Source organism: Lissotriton helveticus, chromosome 11 (genome assembly GCF_964261635.1).
Source record: "Lissotriton helveticus chromosome 11, aLisHel1.1, whole genome shotgun sequence".
Lineage (NCBI taxonomy): Eukaryota > Metazoa > Chordata > Amphibia > Caudata > Salamandridae > Lissotriton > Lissotriton helveticus.
Genome location: NC_136072.1, coordinates 1,150,803,868 through 1,150,824,768, shown reverse-complemented (window position 1 = coordinate 1,150,824,768; position 20,901 = coordinate 1,150,803,868). Strand labels below are relative to the sequence as shown.

The 20,901-nt window shown below is 45.8% G+C and overlaps 1 protein-coding gene across 3 annotated transcripts in view; it reads right to left on the bottom strand.

The window, feature by feature from the left end:
• GNB1L (G protein subunit beta 1 like) overlaps nt 1–16,546 on the bottom strand; it is a 501,997-nt gene extending 485,451 nt beyond the window's left edge. For 2 of the 3 annotated variants that reach the window (XM_078667935.1, XM_078667937.1), the window contains exon 1: nt 16,420–16,506. The gene's annotated coding sequence lies outside the window, so the exon portion shown is untranslated. Of the gene's footprint in view, nt 1–16,419 lie in introns of all 3 variants that reach the window. The other variant, XM_078667934.1, reaches the window with a different exon arrangement.
• Nucleotides 16,547–20,901: the final 4,355 nt, after the last annotated feature.

Below are 20,901 nucleotides of genomic sequence, written 5' to 3'. Positions count from 1 at the left end.
AAAGAAATATCCTTTAAAGGTAAATTGCTATTGCCAATCGGTGGGGAGGGGTCATATTTTGACAATTTATGTGTAGTGTGTCCTGATGGAGGAAGGCAGAAACAAACATAAGAGGATGCAGAAAACTAATAGAAGCAAAGGTTGTAAGGCAGAAAACGACATTCATCCAGTTAAAATACAGAACGATAGAAACATCCATAGGACTACAGTAACAAAACAAATACAATGGTTTTCACCCTAAAAGGCCTACTTGGAAGGAAAAAATAAGAGAATGACTAACCCGGCACCCATAATGATAGAGACCAATTACTTTCTTTAAAAAGCAGATTACGGGTTCTGGGTGTCATTTAAATGATGGGCGGGGGGAGGGGTGCACCAGCTAGGGGAGCCTCTGATGCTCGCACCTCTAAAAGAAAAGCTGCAGTTATGCTTAGCTAGGCCTTCGTCGCACCCAGTGGTGGTCAAGTTAGGCACACAACGTGGGTGTAACGCAGACCTTATGGTTCAAGGGACCCCAAGTTTAGCTGATGGTCAAGGAATGGCTAGGTACTGGAAAGTAGGGGAGAAGTGTGGCTCAATGGTTAGAGCGGCAGACCATGATGCCGAAGTCTGGCCCGGGACCAGGGTTCAATTCCCGCCTCGGCGGCTCTTGGGCTCAATTTCCTCGGACCTGATAATTCTCTCCTCGGTGCTTATTCTAATCATGAGTCCCACTCTGCAACTCTGGGCAATAGCTTGCTTAATCTCCACAACGGCCCCAACAACGCTAGGATACCTGGCTTCACCTTGGGGGTGCCCAAGAGTGGGCACTTCACAGGGAAAGGCCAGGAAGGGTTCCTCAGCGGTATTCGTACAAGCGCCGAGATGCCTCCGGGTAGTCGTGCGCTATACAAGTACGTAATTATCATTTATCATTTAAATTCAGGAGACCCTCATCCCATTCTGCATGGGGACATCATTTCGCGTTAAACCACAGGCGAGCCTTTTCACCCTGCTCTGCTGTTTTGTTTTACTGAAACTTTCTCTGAGTTTATCCACGGTCTACAATGGAGGTGTCGAGTAAAATTAAGGAAACAAACACGAGGATGGCTAAAAAAAACAGTGAAATCGCGTTCTAGCGCAGAATACCGAAGTCAGGACAAGTTTGAAGAAACAAGAACATATTTCTGCTGCCAGGCCTGCTCTTCACTGCTAAAAGCGGACAAGGGATGGACTTTAAGTGCATGGATCTGGTGCCCAAGTGAAGCTGTGGTCACACCCCAAAGTATCCGAGAGGAAAGCCGCTGTTCCCTCAGGAAGACAGAAATAAAGGTCTCCTCAGAACATTGCCTTTTCGGCTCTCCAACATGGGCAGTCAAAGCCTTTTAACAAAACGAAACTGCGGGCGAACCTGTCTGCCTTCTGAGATAACATATAATCTTCTACTAAGTTTAAATCAAAACTAAAAACCATATTGTTTGAATAACCCTGTCTGCTACATTTTATTTTTATTTATTTGAAGAGTTTTATATAGCGCTGGCTAGACCCGGAGGTATCAGAGCGCTTTACATGAGGAACATTGAGTTACAAGATACAAATTACATCTGTTACAAGAGCATAGTAAAATCACAGGCAAAAAAAACAATTTTAAAGTAGTTTGTCAGAGGGAGACAAGGAGAACTGTGCCCAATGTCCGGCTGGGTAGGTGACGGCCAAAGGGGAAAACCAGGGCCAATCTCCTCTATAGCGGTCTAGCAGCTCCACCGGACATCAGCCATGTTGCTCAGGTCTCCGAGGTGTGACAGGTCCTTGTTGTGGAAGTCCTGTCCACCCATATTGAAGACAAAACCACTGCTTCTCGCAGACACACACTGTTCCACTCCTCTGGAACAAGTGGGAACAGGAGCAGCTCTCTGCACCCTTCCTGGTGCTGTGACCAAGTATTCCCACGATGCACTGCGAGGATAAATGTGAACTTGATGAAGCAGCCAATCAAAAGCCGGGCTGGAAAAGGAAGTTGCCACCTTTCGTTTGAGAGAACTGTGCTCCTGATTGGCTTGGAAGGGCTGTGAGCTCACGAGTGCACACTTGAAGCCCAGGCCTGAGTTACTGACACGAGTATGCACGTCATTGAACGAAGACCGGTGCTGAGCTCCCAAACACATGATGGGAAGTTACTTTCTGAGCTCTGTTCCTGCAGCACTTTTTTTTAGGTCTCGGCTGAACGCGCGGAAGCGCGTGTCCGCCGACAGCCTATTGTTGCCGTGTCTCCTTTCCAGGAGACACTGCTGGCCGCGTGCATCGCCTTGGAGGCGATTTGAAACGAACACACACACGAACACACACACACGAACACGAACACACACGAACACACACGAACACACACACACACACGAACACACACACACACACACACACACACACACACACACACACACACACACACACACACACACACCCCCCCCCCCCCCCCACCCCCCCCCCACCCCCCTCGCACACAGACACACACGTGGGCGCCCCCGCCTCAGCTAGAGACGCCTTCACGGGCCGGACAGAGCCCCACCGGAGGAGAGCCGCCAGATTGCCCCAGGAGCCCCGCCTACGCCCGGACAACAGACAGCACCCCCGACGGCCCGCAGAGCCCCTCGGAGGCCCCGCTCCAGCGCCGCATCTCTTCAACGCTGCCACGAGCCGGACCTACCTCCGGGCCTCTGCTGAGCCCTGCCGGTCCACAGCTGTTCCCCGCATTGTCCGCGGCATCCCGGACCCAGGTACTGTGTAGTGTGTGCTCGAGGGCGCCGTCACGGACTCGAAGGTCCGCCCCTCATGAGATCTGTTTGCTGACTGTTAACCCCTTGCAGTTTAGGCAGCGGCAGGCAGTCACCTTAGTCCTTTCTTTATTTCCATAATACTTGTATCGTGGGTACTCGCTCTTAACTAATACATTCTAGGTCGGCACATCGAAAGCGAACAGGAAGTTTATCTCCCCAAAGTACCCCCAACACGGCAAACTCGTCACTACTACAGTTCAAAACCAGTATTCTGCCTGGCTGTACAATGTCCCCTGACCAGATCTAAGCCTAATTCGTGCACGATGATTGTGCCTGATTGATATATGGCCGCGGATTTCTTTAGAGATGATAGGCGCCAGCTGCTATATATATATATATTTGTTTGCCGTTTTATGTAGGAGAACGCGACCCGAAGGTATTGGGGCGATTTACATGAGCACCAGTTACAGTACACAAGGACACGGTCATGTTTTTTGTAGGATGCTTGCTGGGTGTAATTTCACAGCGCAGTGCTGCACGTCAATAACAAAAAATGCACAGTAATTCCAGAACACACAAACTCTGTCTAAATCACCGATGTGTTGTTTACCAAACAGAGAGAAACGTTCATTTTGCTAAGCAGGACAAATATTCTCCCATGTCTTCTACGTAAATCATTTTTACTTCTATAAAGTTGGTGCCCACCACACACGACACACTGCACAGGAGACCCATTAAATAACTAAAATGATCACGCGGCGCTCAGTCCGAAAAATCGACACGAGAGAGAAGTAAGGGGTATCATGTCCTCTGTAGTTAGATTCTCCAGAAACAAACATTTTTGGGGTTCCTGGTAGATCAACCTAGAGCGGGGTGAGGCAGGACTCGGAGTGTGTGTGATCAGTCAAGCCTTGATGTAGAATTTTGGGTGTTGAACCCGAGGCCTCTTCTCAGGTGTGTACAGAGGATAAGTGACCTGCCAAACAATATTTCTGAAGGATACATTCCTTACTTTACAGATATCCCTCCAGGTCTCTGGACTGGAAAGTGAGTCCCTAGAAAACCCTCTTCAGCACTACCAGGTGCTGCAGCCTCATGTCCACCTGCTGTATGAGATCGCACTAGAGTATATTAGTGACCAATCAGAGGGCTGCCCTCGGTGTCCGGTTCTTTTATGACTCCTTTGAGGCATGCAGAGTGGAAATGAGGAAGCATCAACAACAGCGCCAATTACAACGCATAACATATTTGCAAACCTTCAAATGATTCAAGTCACTTAGGGGAGAAGGGAGGATGGCGGGGAATTTGCATAAATATTACGCATCTACCAGAAATACTGTTACCAAAGGTAAGTAGTTTTTCTTCTGACGGACACATCTTCCTCTTGATGCCTCAGCTTATGAACCCAAAGTAGCACCAGGCAGATGCTCATCACCGGAATGGATCTAATGAGAGGTGTAGAAGCAGCCATGGCCTTAGTGGCGAGGGCACGTAATACCCTCCCAAAAATATTTTAACTAAGGCATAAGAGAACGTGATACAGAGGATGAGGATAACCCAACCAGAAATGGTGCATTTGCCCATTTTAGCTCCTGTAAAACCTAGAATAAGCTGATCAACCAATCTGTCCTAATAAGTATGATTGACGTAACATGACCCAGCATATTTGGGGTCTAGTCAATGTGGCCACTCTGTTTGGAGTGAGGAAGAGGACAGCGTGGAAGGATAATGGACTTGCTCAGAGTGAAAGACAGTACCACCCTGGGCAGGAAAGCTGAGCTGGTATGAAGTATCAACTTATCAGGGGAGAAAAACATGGACTGTGAACAAAGTGAGATGGCCTGAAATTCTCTGACCTGACGAGCTGAAGACATTGACACCAGCATTACGGTCTCCAACGTGAGAAGTCAAACAGGACAACAGTACATTGGCTTGATTCAGGAAAGTCAACATAAGATTCAAATCTCACTGAGGAAAAAATAATGTGAGTGGGAGGAAACAAATAAAGGGCACACACCATTAGTGGATATCTAACCAAGGATTGCTGGTCAGGGAGGCGCATGAAGGAAGACAGGGCCTCTGTCACACCCTGCTGAGCAAGAGACAGAGTCACAGAGCGTCAGAGAAGTGGGATTTAAATGGATCTATGTATTTCAACTCACACCACTGAAGAAATCTGCTCCAGCGACGTCCATAATTGGATTTTGCAGATGGTTTCCTGGCAGCCAAGATGACGTCCACAAGTTCATCATGAAGGCAAGAGGACTATCAGGAACCACTTAATTTCCACATCTTCAGACACAGTGTTTGGAGACTGGGATGAAAGACCCGGTTATCCTGTTGCAGAAGAGGAGTTAGAATGCGGAGTACCAAGAAAAATGGCCTATCAGATACTCCCTGCCCTTCCTAAGGTGATCACAATCATCTGTGCTTGAATCTCCAGTGCCGTCCACAGGGCTTTCAACAGCTGCTATATATATATTTGTTTGCCGTTTTATGTAGGAGAACGCGACCCGAAGGTATTGGGGCGATTTACATGAGCACCAGTTACAGTACACAAGGACACGGTCATGTTTTTTGTTGTTAAATTGTTAGTATGTTCCTCAGCTAAACATGGGAAAGAAAGATACCCGATCGTTGGGTATGCAAACTTAGCTGAGTGGAGACGCGGAGACTCGCTCTTTGCCCAAAAAGGATCTATCATATAACACACTCCTTTCACTTATACATACAGCACACACACACACTCCTTATCACTTACACACACTCACAGTCCACACACACACACACGCATACACTCTCCTATCATTTAGACATACAGCACACACACATTCACACAAAATAACCCACCCATTATGTTTTGGGAAACTGAAGGCAGTGCATTAAGCTGCAAGTGTGGCTTTGAAAAAAAGATGGCTGCTTGTCGATGGGAGGTACTAAGCCTTGTGGACTTGAACCTTTAGTAACACCAATACAGACTTAGCTAAAAATGTAATGCAACCCATTGTCATATACAATGCCAATAACTCAAACTTTAATGCTGCGAGACCTATTGCATTGCAAATGCTTGTTTTAATATCCGACTCTGCTGATAACACCTGCGAATACTTCATAAATGAATACGGACTGTGACACCTCTTGTTCTCTGTCATCAACGGCACCCATTATATCCAATACCCACTGCTGCAGGCACTCTCATAATACAATGGAGAAAAATTTGGCAATGCACATACTGTAAAATGAGTGTACGGTTCATATCCGAAAGAGGTCCGACTACGAGTTGCAAGGCATATCCTTTGCTATTTTATTTGTCTTTTGTAGTTAATTATGCATATGTATAGCCTTTTCTAGCCCTGATGAACATCATTTTTGCCCTGATGTAAAACATTTTTTTTCTATCCAAATGGGTTGCTCTCTACGGCTCCTTTCTAGTCTCCCCCCGCCCCCTCTGCATCCCATGGCTTGCTCCTCTGCCCCTCCTGGGTAGGCCAGAGCACTAGAGCTGTTTGTATATACACACCAATCCCATGGCTTGCTCCTCTGCCCCTCCTGGGTAGGTAGAGCACTAGAGCTGTTTGTATATACACCAATCCCATGGCTTGCTCCTCTGCCCCTCCTGGGTAGGCCAGAGCACGAGAGCGGTTTGTATATACACCAATCCCATGGCTTGCTCCTCTGCCCCTCCTGGGTAGGCCAGAGCACTAGAGCTGTTTGTATATACACCAATCCCATGGCTTGCTCCTCTGCCCCTCCTGGGTAGGTAGAGCACTAGAGCTGTTTGTATATACACCAATCCCATGGCTTGCCCCTCTGCCCCTCCTGGGTAGGCCAGAGCACTAGAGCTGTTTGTATATACATCAATCCCATGGCTTGCTCCTCTGCCCCTCCTGGGTAGGCCAGAGCACTAGAGCTGTTTGTATATACACCAATCCCATGGCTTGCTCCTCTGCCCCTCCTGGGTATGCCAGAGCACTAGAGCTGTTTGTATATACACCAATCCCATGGCTTGCTCCTCTGCCCCTCCTGGGTAGGTAGAGCACTACAGCTGTTTGTATATACACCAATCCCATGGCTTGCTCCTCTGCCCCTCCTGGGTAGGTCAGAGCACTAGAGCTGTTTGTATATACACCAATCCCATGGCTTGCTCCTCTGCCCCTCCTGGGTAGGCCAGAGCGCTAGAGCTGTTTGTATAAAGACCAATCCCAGGGCTTGCTCCTCTGCCCCTCCTGGGTAGGCCAGAGCACTAGAGCTGTTTGTATATACACCAATCCCATGGCTTGCTCCTCTGCCCCTCCTGGGTAGGTCAGAGCACTAGAGCTGTTTGTATATACACCAATCCCATGGCTTGCTCCTCTGCCCCTCCTGGGTAGGCCAGAGCACTAGAGCTGTTAGTATATACATCAATCCCATGGCTTGCTCCTCTGCCCCTCCTGGGTAGGTCAGAGCACTAGAGCTGTTTGTATATACATCAATCCCATGGCTTGCTCCTCTGCCCCTCCTGGGTAGGTCAGAGCACTAGAGCTGTTTGTATATACACCAATCCCATGCCATGCTCCTCTGTCCCTCCTGGGTAGGCCAGAGCGCTAGAGCTGTTTGTATATACACCAATCCCATGGCTTGCTCCTTTGTATGAAGACCAATCCCATGGCTTGCTCCTCTTCCCCTCCTGGGTAGGCCAGAGCACGAGAGCTGTTTGTAAAAAGACCAGTCCCATGGCTTGCCACTCTGCCCCTCCTGGGTAGGCCAGAGCACTAGAGCTGTTTGTATAAAGACCAATTCCATGGCTTGCCCCTCTGCCCCTCCTGGGTAGGCCAGAGCACGAGAGCGGTTTGTATATACACCAATCCCATGGCTTGCTCCTCTGCCCCTCCTGGGTAGGCCAGAGCACGAGAGCTGTTTGTATGAAGACCAGTCCCATGGCTTGCTCCTCTGTCCCTCCTGGGTAGGTCAGAGCACTAGAGCTGTTTGTATATACACCAATCCCATGGCTTGCTCCTCTGCCCCTCCTGGGTAGGCCAGAGCACGAGAGCTGTTTGTATAAAGACCAATCCCATGGCTTGCTCCTCTGCCCCTCCTGGGTAGGCCAGAGCACGAGAGCTGTTTGTATAAAGACCAATCCCATGGCTTGCTCCTCTGCCCCTCCTGGGTAGGTCAGAGCGCTAGAGCGGTTTGTTTAACCCCTTCGATGCTCATGACGGAACGGTTCCGTCATGAGCGTCGGTTGGCCTGTGCTCATGACGGAACCGTTCCGTCATGAGCCCATTAGAACCTTCAGCACAGCGCGAAAATTCGCGCCGCGCTGAAGGTGATAAAGACCAATCCCAGGGCTTGCTTCTCTGTCCCTCCTGGGTAGGCCAGAGCACTAGAGCAGTTTATATAAAGGCCAGTCCCATGGCTTGCTCCTCTGCCCCTCCCTGGGTAAACCCCCCGAATACAGGCCATGCGCAGCACCTGAAACACAATCGGAGCACAACCCTGGTCACCGCATGAGGGCGTTTTATAAATGCAACCAGTGCTTTAAATGGGCCGGTACTGTCCGGTACGGAGTACCGGCACTTTTTTATTTTGAGAAGGAGAGTACCGGCACTTATTAAGCGTGACATGATACTTTTATTTGGAGAGTACCGGCACTTAACAGAAACAAGCAGGTCCTCTGGTACAGAGTATCTGCAATTCTATTTTTCCATTTCAAGCACTGAATGCAACCATCAAACAGCTACGAACCCAACGGGTGCAGGGTAGCAATGGACGTGGCTGACTCTGCCACAGCACCACCGCCTCTTTACCGATAAGTAGGGCCACTTGAATTATGAGGCATCAAAGGACCACATTATGTGGCAGGATTGACTCAATTATGCGTCAAGAAAACGCAAATTATGCAGCGTAATGCGGCGCTCTTCGTGATTGCATTACCTCTTAATTTTGTGTTTTATCCTCATATTAACACTGGACAAGGAATCAATCCGAGACCCCAAAACAGCAATACCAACAGAAAGGTAGGTGACGAGTGCACCTTAGTAAATTGCCTTTCACTGCACGGCAACGGGCGCGATTGAGTTTTTAGTGACTTCTGGTTGGTTTGCACAAAATCACTTAGGGGCAGAATCTACAAGAAAGTGCCGCAGTGCGCGCGCAGCAATCACTGCAGGCATTTTTCTCTTTCAATGCGTGCTGTAGAATGCAGCACGCATTGAAGAGGAAAAAACGAGGAGAAATGAAAAAAATTCTCCTCATTTCGCTTGGCTATGCCACCCCTATGGTGGCGCAGCAAACTGACGTTTTTACAGGATTACGATTTCTCGTAAATCTGGAAATGCATCAGTGGACATGGGTGTCGCGTGGGAACACCCACAGCAACACCCATGTCCCGCCCCTAACACGCAAAGTGTTGTGTGAACAGGGGCGATATTTACAAGCACAGGTTAAGTCACGCAGGGTGACTTTACCTGTGCTTGCAAATATCCCTTAGCAGGCTGCGCCGCCGGTGCGTCACAAAACGTGATGCACCGGCGGCGCATGGGGCTTGTAAATCTGCCCCTTAATTCCAGTGCCCTGCGCATAGGCCAGTCCACCCCAATGTGCACTGAACAAAAACCATCTTGGTGAATACATAAAGAGATATGCCGTTTAATCTTTTGGAATAATGTTTAGGGGGTGCAGGGGGTGGGGAGTTTAGAAAGCCGATCTATTGGTGCAATTTTTCGTTTCTGAAACAGAAATAGGAGATGGCTGTACTTATGGGTCAGATCGAGGGCGATGCGAGAGCAAGGTGCGATACATTACTACACTGTATGGCTTTTGAAAGCGCCATAAATTAAATTTTCCTCAGGACTTCATTCAGACCAGCTTGTCCGCTACAAATGTGTTACTAGAAGACAAGCTCTGCTCATCAAGATGTCACCGTGACAGGGAGGGGTGTGGTGGGCTGAGATGGAGCTCTATTTCCACAGATTTTCTCCTTGGATTGTATGAAGATTACTCCAATGGGGCCCGGGGAGCTCGTAAACTTTCCTCGCCCGTCAGATCCAGCGGTGGTCTGTGTTTCTATCACATAAATACGTCGTGACAGCAGCACAGCGCATCTGGGTGTCTGCCTCGCGCTGTAAATCTTTATTTCTGTGTTTTAGCACAGTTAATCGAATTCTGCTTTTGAGGCGTGCAGACTCTCGGAGGGGAGTCTGAGGATACATGTTTTGTGCTATGTCTGATGTTATTCTAACACGTTTTTCATTGATTGTGTGCTCTGTTTGTCAGCTGCTGCACACAACCCTGAAGAAACATTGTGACACTTGCCGCAAAATACTAAGGGGCATATTTACAAGGGCTTTATCTCCGCTTTTATGGCTTACAACGCCAAAAAAGCGGAGATAAAACTATCACCTATTTACAAGAGGGTGCTACCATGCATAATTGCATGTTAGCACCCTTTTTCCCAAAGCCTCCCTTTGCACCTCTAATGAGATGCAAAGTGGGCGTCATTGGGCGTACCCCGGATGGACAACCATGCAAATATCGCTGATGTTCACATCGCGATATTTACCAGGCTGCCCCAGCATTTTAGCACGTTAGTTTTTGGAGAAAACAGCTGTTTTCTCCAAAAACTAACGTCTGCTAAAATGCAGACTTACCTGTCCCCAACATTGGGGTGGGTTATGCTGATACGACCCTGTGGGTCGTATCAGCAAGGTTATCGCCGTTTTTCAGGGAACATCGCTGGAAAACCAGCGATGTTACCTGCAAAAGGGAGATGACCTCGCTATCTCTGGAATTTTTATCGCCCTGGAGTAACGCGTTGTTAAAAACACGCTACCAGGGCGATAAATTCCAGAGATAGCCTGCGATAATAAAATTATCGCTTAGCACGGCCAGCAATAATTATCGCTGGCGTTGTTAATATGCCCCTAAGTGGCTTATTTTAGAGCAAATCAAAGACTACTGGAGCGGACAAACAAGAACAAATGTGATGTATTTCATAAGGGTTGTCTTATGTCTAAATTGCTACTGCCCTAATAAACGTTGTATTTTATACTGGACCAAGATTTTGACTGATATACAAGGATTCGATTATTTCGTATTAACGTGAAATTAACATTTGGAAAATACAATATTTTTATATTAGATATATTCGTGATACTAGAAGATTAATATTCTTTGTCAATTCTAATATTGTTTGAATTTATAGTTGTACAAATATAAATCGTATACAGTTGAATTTCTCCACACCATTCTGGGCACTGCACTATACCTTAGGTCAGTTATGGGGTTTGGGGCCTGGTGGTAATGAGTCTTCCATGGCCGCTGGATCACAAATTATTTAGCAAATTTTATTCTACAACAAAACTCATAGGTAGATATTTTAGCAGAAATTAGAACCACCTGCATTCCTGTAGCTGGAGGGTGATAGATAACCTATAGAAATCTAATCCGAGCCTTGTTAGCAAACCACTGACGATTAGTTCTTCTGAGCACCAGAATTTGTTGGATGGTAGGGGTTAGCCCGATTGCTGCTTCAGGAAGGCTGATGACGGGCAGGTACAGAGATCTTACTCTTCATTGTGGCCATATTTTGGATACTCATGCTATACTCATGCTAGGGGGATGTCCAATTGCTACCTGCTGTGAGAACTAACCCCTTACAAGAAGGCTATGTCTGAGGTATCTGCAAGAGCCAACCAAACTCGCTTCTGAAGACTAAAAAAGTAGATCCACATCCCATTTGCAACATGTGTACGGAAGTAGCATCCAAACTTTTTCCATGCCCTGAGTTTTTCTTGACCAAGGAAGGCTGTGCTCTACAGGGTACTTAAAGGACTTCTGTGTGACCAGGACTTCTGTCTGGCAGTCAGCCTCCCAGAGGTGAGAGGACATCACCTGGAGTCTGCACTTTCTGCTGGAAGAGAGGAGGTTCTACCTGAACTGTCTAGGAGTCTGCCTAGTTCCGGAGAGAGGGAAAGAGTATGTCTGGCTCTGCAGGAGTAAAGACTGTCCAGGAGAACCAGCCCAATGTGTTCCTGGTGTGTGGAGCATCCAGAGAAAGCAGACTGTGAAGGACTCCCCGGTCTTTTCTGTGTTGTTCCTGTGGCAGTCACACTAAGACTCTTACGGAGCAAGTGCCACCCTGATTCCACGGAGGTCTCGAAAAAATAGTGCTGCTGCCACCAACTTGACAGAGAACCAAGCAGCACTGCTACTAAAGTGGGAAGTCCTGACCAGACTACAACTTGTAACTGCTGAATTTGAAACCCTATCTGCAACCAGCCAGGAAGGCTGACAAAGGAATGGGTGGCAGAGCAACGTGATCAATCTCAACCTGTAGACACTGTCCTGATCCAAAGCTGCCATCGCAGCCCCACAGGAGAAGAACTGCTGTCATGAGGGTAGAAGCATGAACCACAATCACCACACCGCTACAGCTGCATTGATCGCCTACACCTGGGACAAGAGACTTATGGGTGCAGCTGAGTCTGCTGCTCATGGTTAGGACTTTAGCCAGCAGGGCAAAAGACACTTACCTGACTTGTATCTGACCGATCAAGAAAATTTCTCGCTATCTGCACCTGTGTGTGATCAATGTCTAACCCAGAGTGTGCTGGGGATTAAAGACCTAGAATCCCAAACCTACTAGGGAGACAGGACAATGGCAGAGACGGGGGGATGTAGAGCTTTATTGTTAAAATGCAACACAGACTACAACCCTGTATTAGGTTCTAATTTGGTTATGTAATATTGAGTTCTACTGACACTAAAAGTACTTTCTTTTCATTTAAAAATAAGCACTTGCTTCGATTTAGCATTACTGTGTCTTTTGGTTGACTATTAAGTTCTAAGCTCTTGCTCCTCACACTATCTCCCTGAGAAGCTTTGGACTGCTTGTCTTCCCTACCCTGAGAGTCAAGTGTGGAAAGGAGGAATTTGGTCCAGTTTGCAGGACAGATCCTAGGACACCAGTGACAAATGACCTTGACTATCGTGATTGGGCCACTGTATGACCCGGACAAGTACCCTGCAAATGTGGATGCATTTTTAAGTGTAGGTGATGTTGCCAGTTGTACTACTTGAAGACTGTAACGTCCATTATTTAACAGCTTTGCAAAATGTTTTACAAAAAATTGTGATTGGGGTCAAGGTGCAGAGATGTTCTCATTAAATGCAGTTGAGACCATCAAGTATGCTATTAGTTTGTGGAATGTTGATTCACATCCTTGAAGGGGTATCATGCAGCATATGTCATGTAAAATATTATCCTAGGGAAGATGTAGCTGATCTTGGCTTTTGGGCGCATGCAGGGGTGGACGTGATTTATTTTATTTATTTATTTTGAAAGTTTTATATAGCGCGGACAAGATCCTTGCAGATATCAGAGCGCTTTACAAAGAGAAGTACATGAGGGAGCATGGTTAAACAGATAAATCAATAGGTCCATGAGTACAAATTGGTGGCGACTAAGCCCAACATGAGTACAAAGTAGTACAGCTAGGTGGTTACAAAGCTAAACATGTGAGTAATAGACAGTTAAATACAAATAATCAAAAGGGTCAAACATGTAGTATAGCTCGGTGCAGAGTACTAACAGTGATCAAGATAGTAGTTCAGGTGTATTTAGCCATGAGGATAGCTTTTACTTCATTTTTAAAGAGTGTGGTGGACGAGATAAGCCTGGTTTCGGTCGGGAGAGAGTTCCAGATCCTAGGCGCCATTCCCGAGAAGGAGCGCTTATATGTTTTTTCCTTCCGGAATCTTCGAGGTTTCAACAGAAGATTGTTTTTGCCTCTGGTGTTTCTAGTTCCTCCAGTGATGAATAGCAGATGCCACAGAGTGGCTTTAAGGTGTAAGTATGTCGGCACCAGAGGGTTAGACCTGGACATAGAGTGAATGGTGTCTACAAGATGGTTGTAACACAGTCTGTCTAGCCCGAACATCAACCCAAACTCACTCTTTATTGGCGTCTGTTATCTCTTGCTGATCCATAAGATCACAGAGCCGATAAACTGCTGTCAAAGTCAGCCTAAGAAATCGGACCAAGAATATAAAAGATAAACTACCAATACAATAAAGGGATATGGAAAGGTAATCAGACCTGCCAGCATAACTCATATTTTAACAAGCACTGGCAAAGCTAATAGGTCTCGCCTTTGTGACCTATTACCTTTGAATTGGTTTTGACCACGTATGGCTGCAGAAAAAAAAGAAAAACTTTTGACGTGGACGACTTATTGTGTAGGAGCGTGGACCACACATGCATTCACCTACAAAATGAGTTTTTTTTATACTGATCTTATTATTAGTCATCTATTTAAATAATAGGGTTAATATATTTTAGGTAATTATGAGGATCATAGACTGTGTGCGGTTTTAAATTCAGCCCTGATAACAGACAGCCTTGGGAATTAGAAATAGGCATTATATCTGAACAGTTTACAGATATTGGCTCATTGACACTACTGGCACTGTGCAGGAAAACTCTGACAAAGTGGGGAAATCCCAGCGCAGTTTTAATGGGACAAGAACATCTATCTTGGAATTATTTTTATTCTAGGTAATTCACTGGGCACACTTTTTGTGGAAAGTGGAGTACTTTGTAGAGAAGATTTGAATGTAGGAGGAGCATTTCAAACGCAATGGACTGCACACATAAGTGTGTTGGAAATGGTTCAGACTGGATTACAGAAAACAGAATGTGAGAGGGAAGAAGATTACAGAAAACAGAATGTGAGAGTGAGGAAGATGTAACGAGGACAGTGCTAATCAACACAGTTAATTTTTCTTACATTACATAATTATTATACATATCATAATTACTGTGGCATCATGCACCTTTGCTTTGCAAAGACATATTTTAGGCTTCCTTTTCCCATTCTTAGTCATCTTAAAGTACCACAGCACTTGTGATGTTAAATTTAACAGAATTTTATCTGAACAGCAAGGAGTAGCGAGTCCTGCGCACGTTTGGTAAGAAATATCACCTTTGGGAAACCTACACTGACAAACAAACAAAAACAGATATTCTCAGACTGTGAAAATTCCACAAAGCTCTGCACACCAAGAGCAAATTCACTAACACACGGGCTCTGACTGCAGACTCAAGTTTGGAGCCACTCTCTCTCTCTCCTGAGCAACCTTTGTCCAGTCTATACACGACACCTGCATGAACACAGCTTACATGGTAGGAACCCCAGGGGTCAGCCACAAAATTTTGTCACACAGTGGATGCACATGGTCCTCACAAAAGAATGCAAAACCCTCCCCTACCCTATCTCCCCTCGAAGTTACTTGACAGCACACACATATAAAGTCACTAGATTGCCCCCGTGACCAGAACACCAGCTTTCCTTTCCGAAATATTGCTTTTGCATATCAGTATCAGACGTATTGGTCCAATTAGCCCAATTAAAATGTACCAAAACTACAACTCTCAAATGACCAGGGCAAGACAAAAAAAATCAGAATATGAGTAATGATAACAGATCCCAGTTAATGGTAAACCACTTGCTGGTCACATCTGCAAGTGAAACTCCCAACAGATCCAAACAGACATTATAATTGTTGATTCATGCACTATAAGAAAAGACATAGCACAATGTAAGATGCACAGTATCTATATCGCCAACTGAGGCTGGACTACTGTTGATGATCACATTGTAGATAAGGAATGTGACAAGGTATACAGGTAAAAACTCTTTTAAGCACAAGTTCCTTTACACCTCTGGGCATTTTCTTCCTCCACAAAGCAAATGGGTAAATGATTCAGTACACATATCAATCCATTTTGTATACTTTATTGATTGAGTTTTGTTGCAGTTACAAACGTACAGTAGCCACCCATGTCCACGTCAATACGGACACAGTTAGCAGTAATGCACTTTTGTGTCAAAGGCTAACACATTTTGGGTGTTGTAACTTCGTTTTGCTGCCACTGAACTAAGTACAGTAACACATACACAATCAAGGATTAGTAGACGAAAAGTTCACTACTCAATACAGTGCCCACAATGAAGTAGAGTGTGGTGATCACCCTGAAAAAGCAGCCACAACTGAACACTGCTCCGTATAATAGGAAGAGATGTTAATGGGAGTGCTAGTGAGCAAACACAGTTAGTATCTCCATACATAATTACACAGATTTACTATGGGGAATCAGATTCAGGCACAATTGGAGAGACAAATTTCATAGTAGGGTGATTTTTAACATTCTATATATGTATTTTATGTGTTATAAACTAAAGATTAGCCAGTTTCAAAAAGGTATTATTGGATTGGTGTAAACTCCGAGTTGTCTCATCACGATTCCCAATACAAAGCTTTCACGTTGTCTGAAGCATGCAAGCAGCATTCAGGCTTTAACATTGCATTGTGGGACATGTAGTCCAGTCTGTCCTATTACAAAACCAGCATTGCAAGTCCAAGAATGCGAAGGAAAACCCTGGACCACGGACGCTACTCGCGAATGCATCAGAGCAAATTTGAGAGCTGTGTTATAGGGTCGGTGAAACAGAGGTAATTATCTCCAAACTGAAATAAAACATTCTAAAACGGTTAAAAATGAGTACATATCCCAACATTTACAGCAGATTCTGAGCTCGTGGGTCCGTTTAAGTTGCAAACTCATTTTTTCAGAAAGACTGGTATTATCCAGAGTTCTCACTACAGTGACCACCTGTCCCCTACTTACAATGATAGTCCGTAAATCCAAACTCATGCCTGTATCAGTAACCAATGCTTGTTGCTGGACAGCATGTTATTCATCCGTAGTGTTAGCACTTCCGGGTCGCACAGCAACCAATCCCACAACCGAACATATTCTTGGAGTGCGCAATACTTCTAATGTGTTCCATGACCTACTATTGGATGCATCTAAGCCAATCCTAGTGCGCTGCACAGTAATCCTAGATGCTGATTAGCTGTAGCGTCCGCACGCGGCTTTATCCGCCCGCCCTGTTTATAGTTGGCAGTTTCCGCCCATCTTAGAGTGGGCGGGGTTTAGTGAGTAGGTTTAGCTGGTCGGCTGGATCTCTGTTTGCCGCCCTTGGGCGTTGCAGCGTGAAGTAGTGCCCCAAGCGATGAAAGTGGCGGCCCCTTCGCCCTAGTTCTCGTGTCCCTCTCAGGCCGGGCGTGTAACAACATTACCCGGCGCTGCATGACTGGCAAGCATGTACTGGCACTGGATAGCCCTTCTGTTATATTGTGTACCCTGCTTCTACCTGACTGCTCCCTGTCATGTCTGACTGCACTGCAGTTTAAACTTGTGGCATGACTGACAGGGCAGATCCATTTCCAGTGGCACCCATGCACATGGCATCCTTGCCCTAAAGGGCCTTCAGTGCTGCTGCCCCTGTGCTCTCCCCTCACCACAAATAGCCTAGACTTTTGTAATATGTATTTTTAAAGTACACTGTCCCCCACTTGTATATCCTGCCACCTATCACTTGTCTCTTCTATATTGTGTGTTGGGGTTATGCATGGGGTGTTTCTGTATCGTGAACCTCGCCACAAGTTAGTGGACCTGCATAAGGTCAGTCAGTGATAGGTGATGTAGCTGCTTTGTGGATGAATAATGAACTGTGATAGTGTTTTTAAAGAGGGTAGTCTTCAACTCCTGAATTAAAGCACCGTTGGGATGGTTCTGATGGATATAGGGAAGTTGTTCTAAATCCTGGGTGCATAAATAGAAAAGTCCTGCTGCCTTGTTTTCTTGTCTTTTTACACTTCATAGTCTGCAGTGTAAAGGTGTCCTGCTGCAATGTGCCGAGAACCACCACAGATGGCGAGCTTGTCTACAAGATAGTATGATGCATCTGGTTTTGAAGATGTTGCATGCTGGCTAACTGAGCTAATGGAGTTCCATCGTGATGGGGATGATGTGCTCATATGTCATCAAGTCCTGGATGAAATGTGCTACAGCGTGTGGGATGCCACAAAGGGGTATCAGTGTTGACTCTGCAAAGCTATGTAGTAGGACATTATCACATTCCAGATGCAAGTGGTGTGGCGCTGCGGCCAGGGGAACTGACATCGGACGCCGAGGATCAAGGTTCGATCCCCGGCACCGGCTGCAGGTCAGCCCAGCACCATGTGACTCTGGGCAATAGCTCGCTTAATCTTCCCGAAGGCCCCCAACGCCGGGATGCCTCCGGGTAGCTGTGTGCTTTACAAATACTGGATTTACATTTACAAGTGTACATGGGCATGAACAGCAGTTCTGAGGTAAATCTCTGGAAGAAGCGGTTTCACTTTTTTCAGACGTGAGAGCTGGTAACAGGCAGTCTTTGTTTATTTTTTGTCAATGTGTTCCTCGAAGTTTTAAGTGTTTGCCTATGGGGAATCCAAGTGACTTGGCATTCAGTGAAAGTTGGGGTTTGAAATTGGCAAGGACCATATCATTGAGTTTGTAATATTTCTTGTTTGTAGCATAGAAACTACAAGCTTATTTGGTTCAACTTTCATAAAGAAGATGGATTATCACTGTTGTTGATTTGTACTTTGTAATAAGTGGACTGATAGTCATTTATTATAGACCCTTTTTAGTTTTACTGACCTCAGACTGTTAACGCACTTCCTGTGCCAACAGAAGCACATGGACTCTGTCAGTTACTACAAGGGCATGAAATATTACACACCATTCATTACAGGATTTAATTCCAAATTAAGTAGAAGCGAGAATGTTAGAATTCAAATTGAGTTCTGTAAACAAGGATAACACTATCAAATATATACATATTGTGGCATTTAACATATCAAAACATTCCTTTGGGCTTTAAATAAATATAACTTTGATAGCCCTATTACTGTTGGGTTTTCGCCATCATTTATTGAGCAGAGGGGCGCACTGCAGAGCTTTTAGTGATTTATTATGAAAGAGACCATATTTTTTTGTGAAAGGGATGATGGCTGATACAAAAGAGAAAGCAAAGCACTTGTAAGTTCTCAACTGGGATTTACTTGATGTGTGGAACATTATAATTTGGTGACCATGCTGAATTCCTTGTGCTATTGTGAAAGTGGACACTTTTGTTGTCGACAAAACAGTTTTCTCCATTTTTATTGTTGAGCCCAACAACCACCCATTTAAGCGACAAAACACCCAAGCCCTTTGGTACACTAGCTTAAAAACATAAGTTAATTTCCTCATCTTAACCAAACTCACTTTATTTTCAGATAAACCAGCACAAGCCATCCTTAAACTAGGCTTTAAAGAATAATTCTGTGTTACTTATAGACAATCTAGACCTATCGTGCCCCCATGCTAAATGAGGCGTTGAAGTCTGGAACCTGCATAGTGTGGAAGCCAGTGCTTCTAGAGTAGTGTTGTTTATGGTGCAGCACACAGGCTCTTGGGGCATGGGGAGAAAGACATGCGAGACAGTACCTCTTAACCAAAAATGGTGGTAACGGTGGGATATGTTTTTGGAAGTGGGTAGGAATTGCTTGCTTCATGTGCAGCAGTTGGCAGTGGGCAAGTGTGATCAAGAGAACTGGCAGTGGCTGGTTGTCAGCAGTGGGAGGAGGTCTGATACAGGTGAATGATGCAGGATTCTTGTGCCACATCCACTAGCCTCTGACTTCATTGCCAGATCACGCTGCTGAACTTAACTTTGCATCCTATCTTACACATAAATGTACAGGAATTTATATAGCGCAAATCACCGAGCGGTTTCTAAGCGCTTGCTTAGGGAACCCGTCCTGGTAGTCCCCTGTGAGATAACCCCGGCAGGGTATCCGCAAGGTGAAAGCCAGGCATCCCGCCGCGAGGGGCCGTTGTGGAGATTAAGCAAGCTATTGCCCAGAGTCGCAGAGTGTGAACCCGTGAATTGAATAGGCACCGGAGCGAGAATTGTCGAGTCCATGGACATTTTAGGACTCAAGACCCCGCCGAGCCAGGAATTGAACCCTGGTCCCGGGCTGACCTCTGCTTCCAGGTCTGCCTCCTCTAACCAGTGAGCCACACTTCTCCACATCCAATGTGTTAGCAACTAGGTATAGCTCAGCGCGTGAGGTGCATGATTTCTTGCAGATAGTAGGGTCTTTGACACAACATGGAACATCTAAGTTGTGCAGCAGGGGTGAAGGCACGCTACCACCATCCTAAAAAAAATCATGCAAATGTAAAATGTAAATCCAGTACTTGTATAGCGGATGAATCGCCCGCTGAAGGGGTATCTCGGCGCTGGGGGCCGTTGGGAAGATTAAGCAAGCTATTGCCCAGAGTCGCATGGTGCTGGGCAGACCCCTGCCACCGGAGCCAGGAATCGAACCATGATCCCCAGCGTCAGCCGCTCTGGCCGCGGCGCCACACCTCTCCCCTATGCAAGGATGTGTACGTAGAGGAAGTAGGTTCACTGAACCTCCCCATCCTCCTTCGAGATACAGAGGAGCAGCTACTTTCTTCATACTTTGAGGACATCTTATCTGCCTTTTAGGCCCCTCTCACTCTTCTTTTCCATGAAGACCGACTTCAAATTAAAGGGTTTTTTGATGCCTTGGAGACAGTGTTCTTTTCTGACTTGTACCATTTGTTCTCCGGTACTTCTTTGTTTCTCTTGTAGATCAATTAGAAAGCTGCAATTTATTCTCCATGGAAATGGACCAAATGGCCTATCCAAGCAAATTGTAAAGTTATGTAAATGTCAAAAACATGCTTCAAAGATAATGCACATGTGCAGCAACTAGCATTGTCTTGTGAGCAGTATCTGATGTTTGTGCAGGCCATAATTCTAGACAAGACTTTTATTTCCATATTATAGTCCATATAATCAATGTCTCAAGCATTTTTTTTTAAACTATGCAATTGATGATAGAATTATTATTATTAGTCATTTTCAAGAAAATTAATAAAATAAGAATGGGAAGCAGAGCAACCTCTTGTTTAGCACCACAATCGTGGAATAATCTTGCACTTAAGATTAATTGCATCATTACGATGGCGGTGGGACCGACACTGACATGGCGTCGGTCCCACTGCATTAAGATGCGGTCGGTCGGACCACATTTCTTGAGAGACTGATCAACAGCTTCCGTTGGGTTCAAAGAGCCCGTCTGGCGGTCGGTCTGCATTCCACACAATGGACGTGGTGCCTTCTCAGGCACCGCCGTAGAGATTGTGATCCACCTTTCCACCAGCCATTTCATGTCAGTTCTTCCAACATGAAAAGGCTGG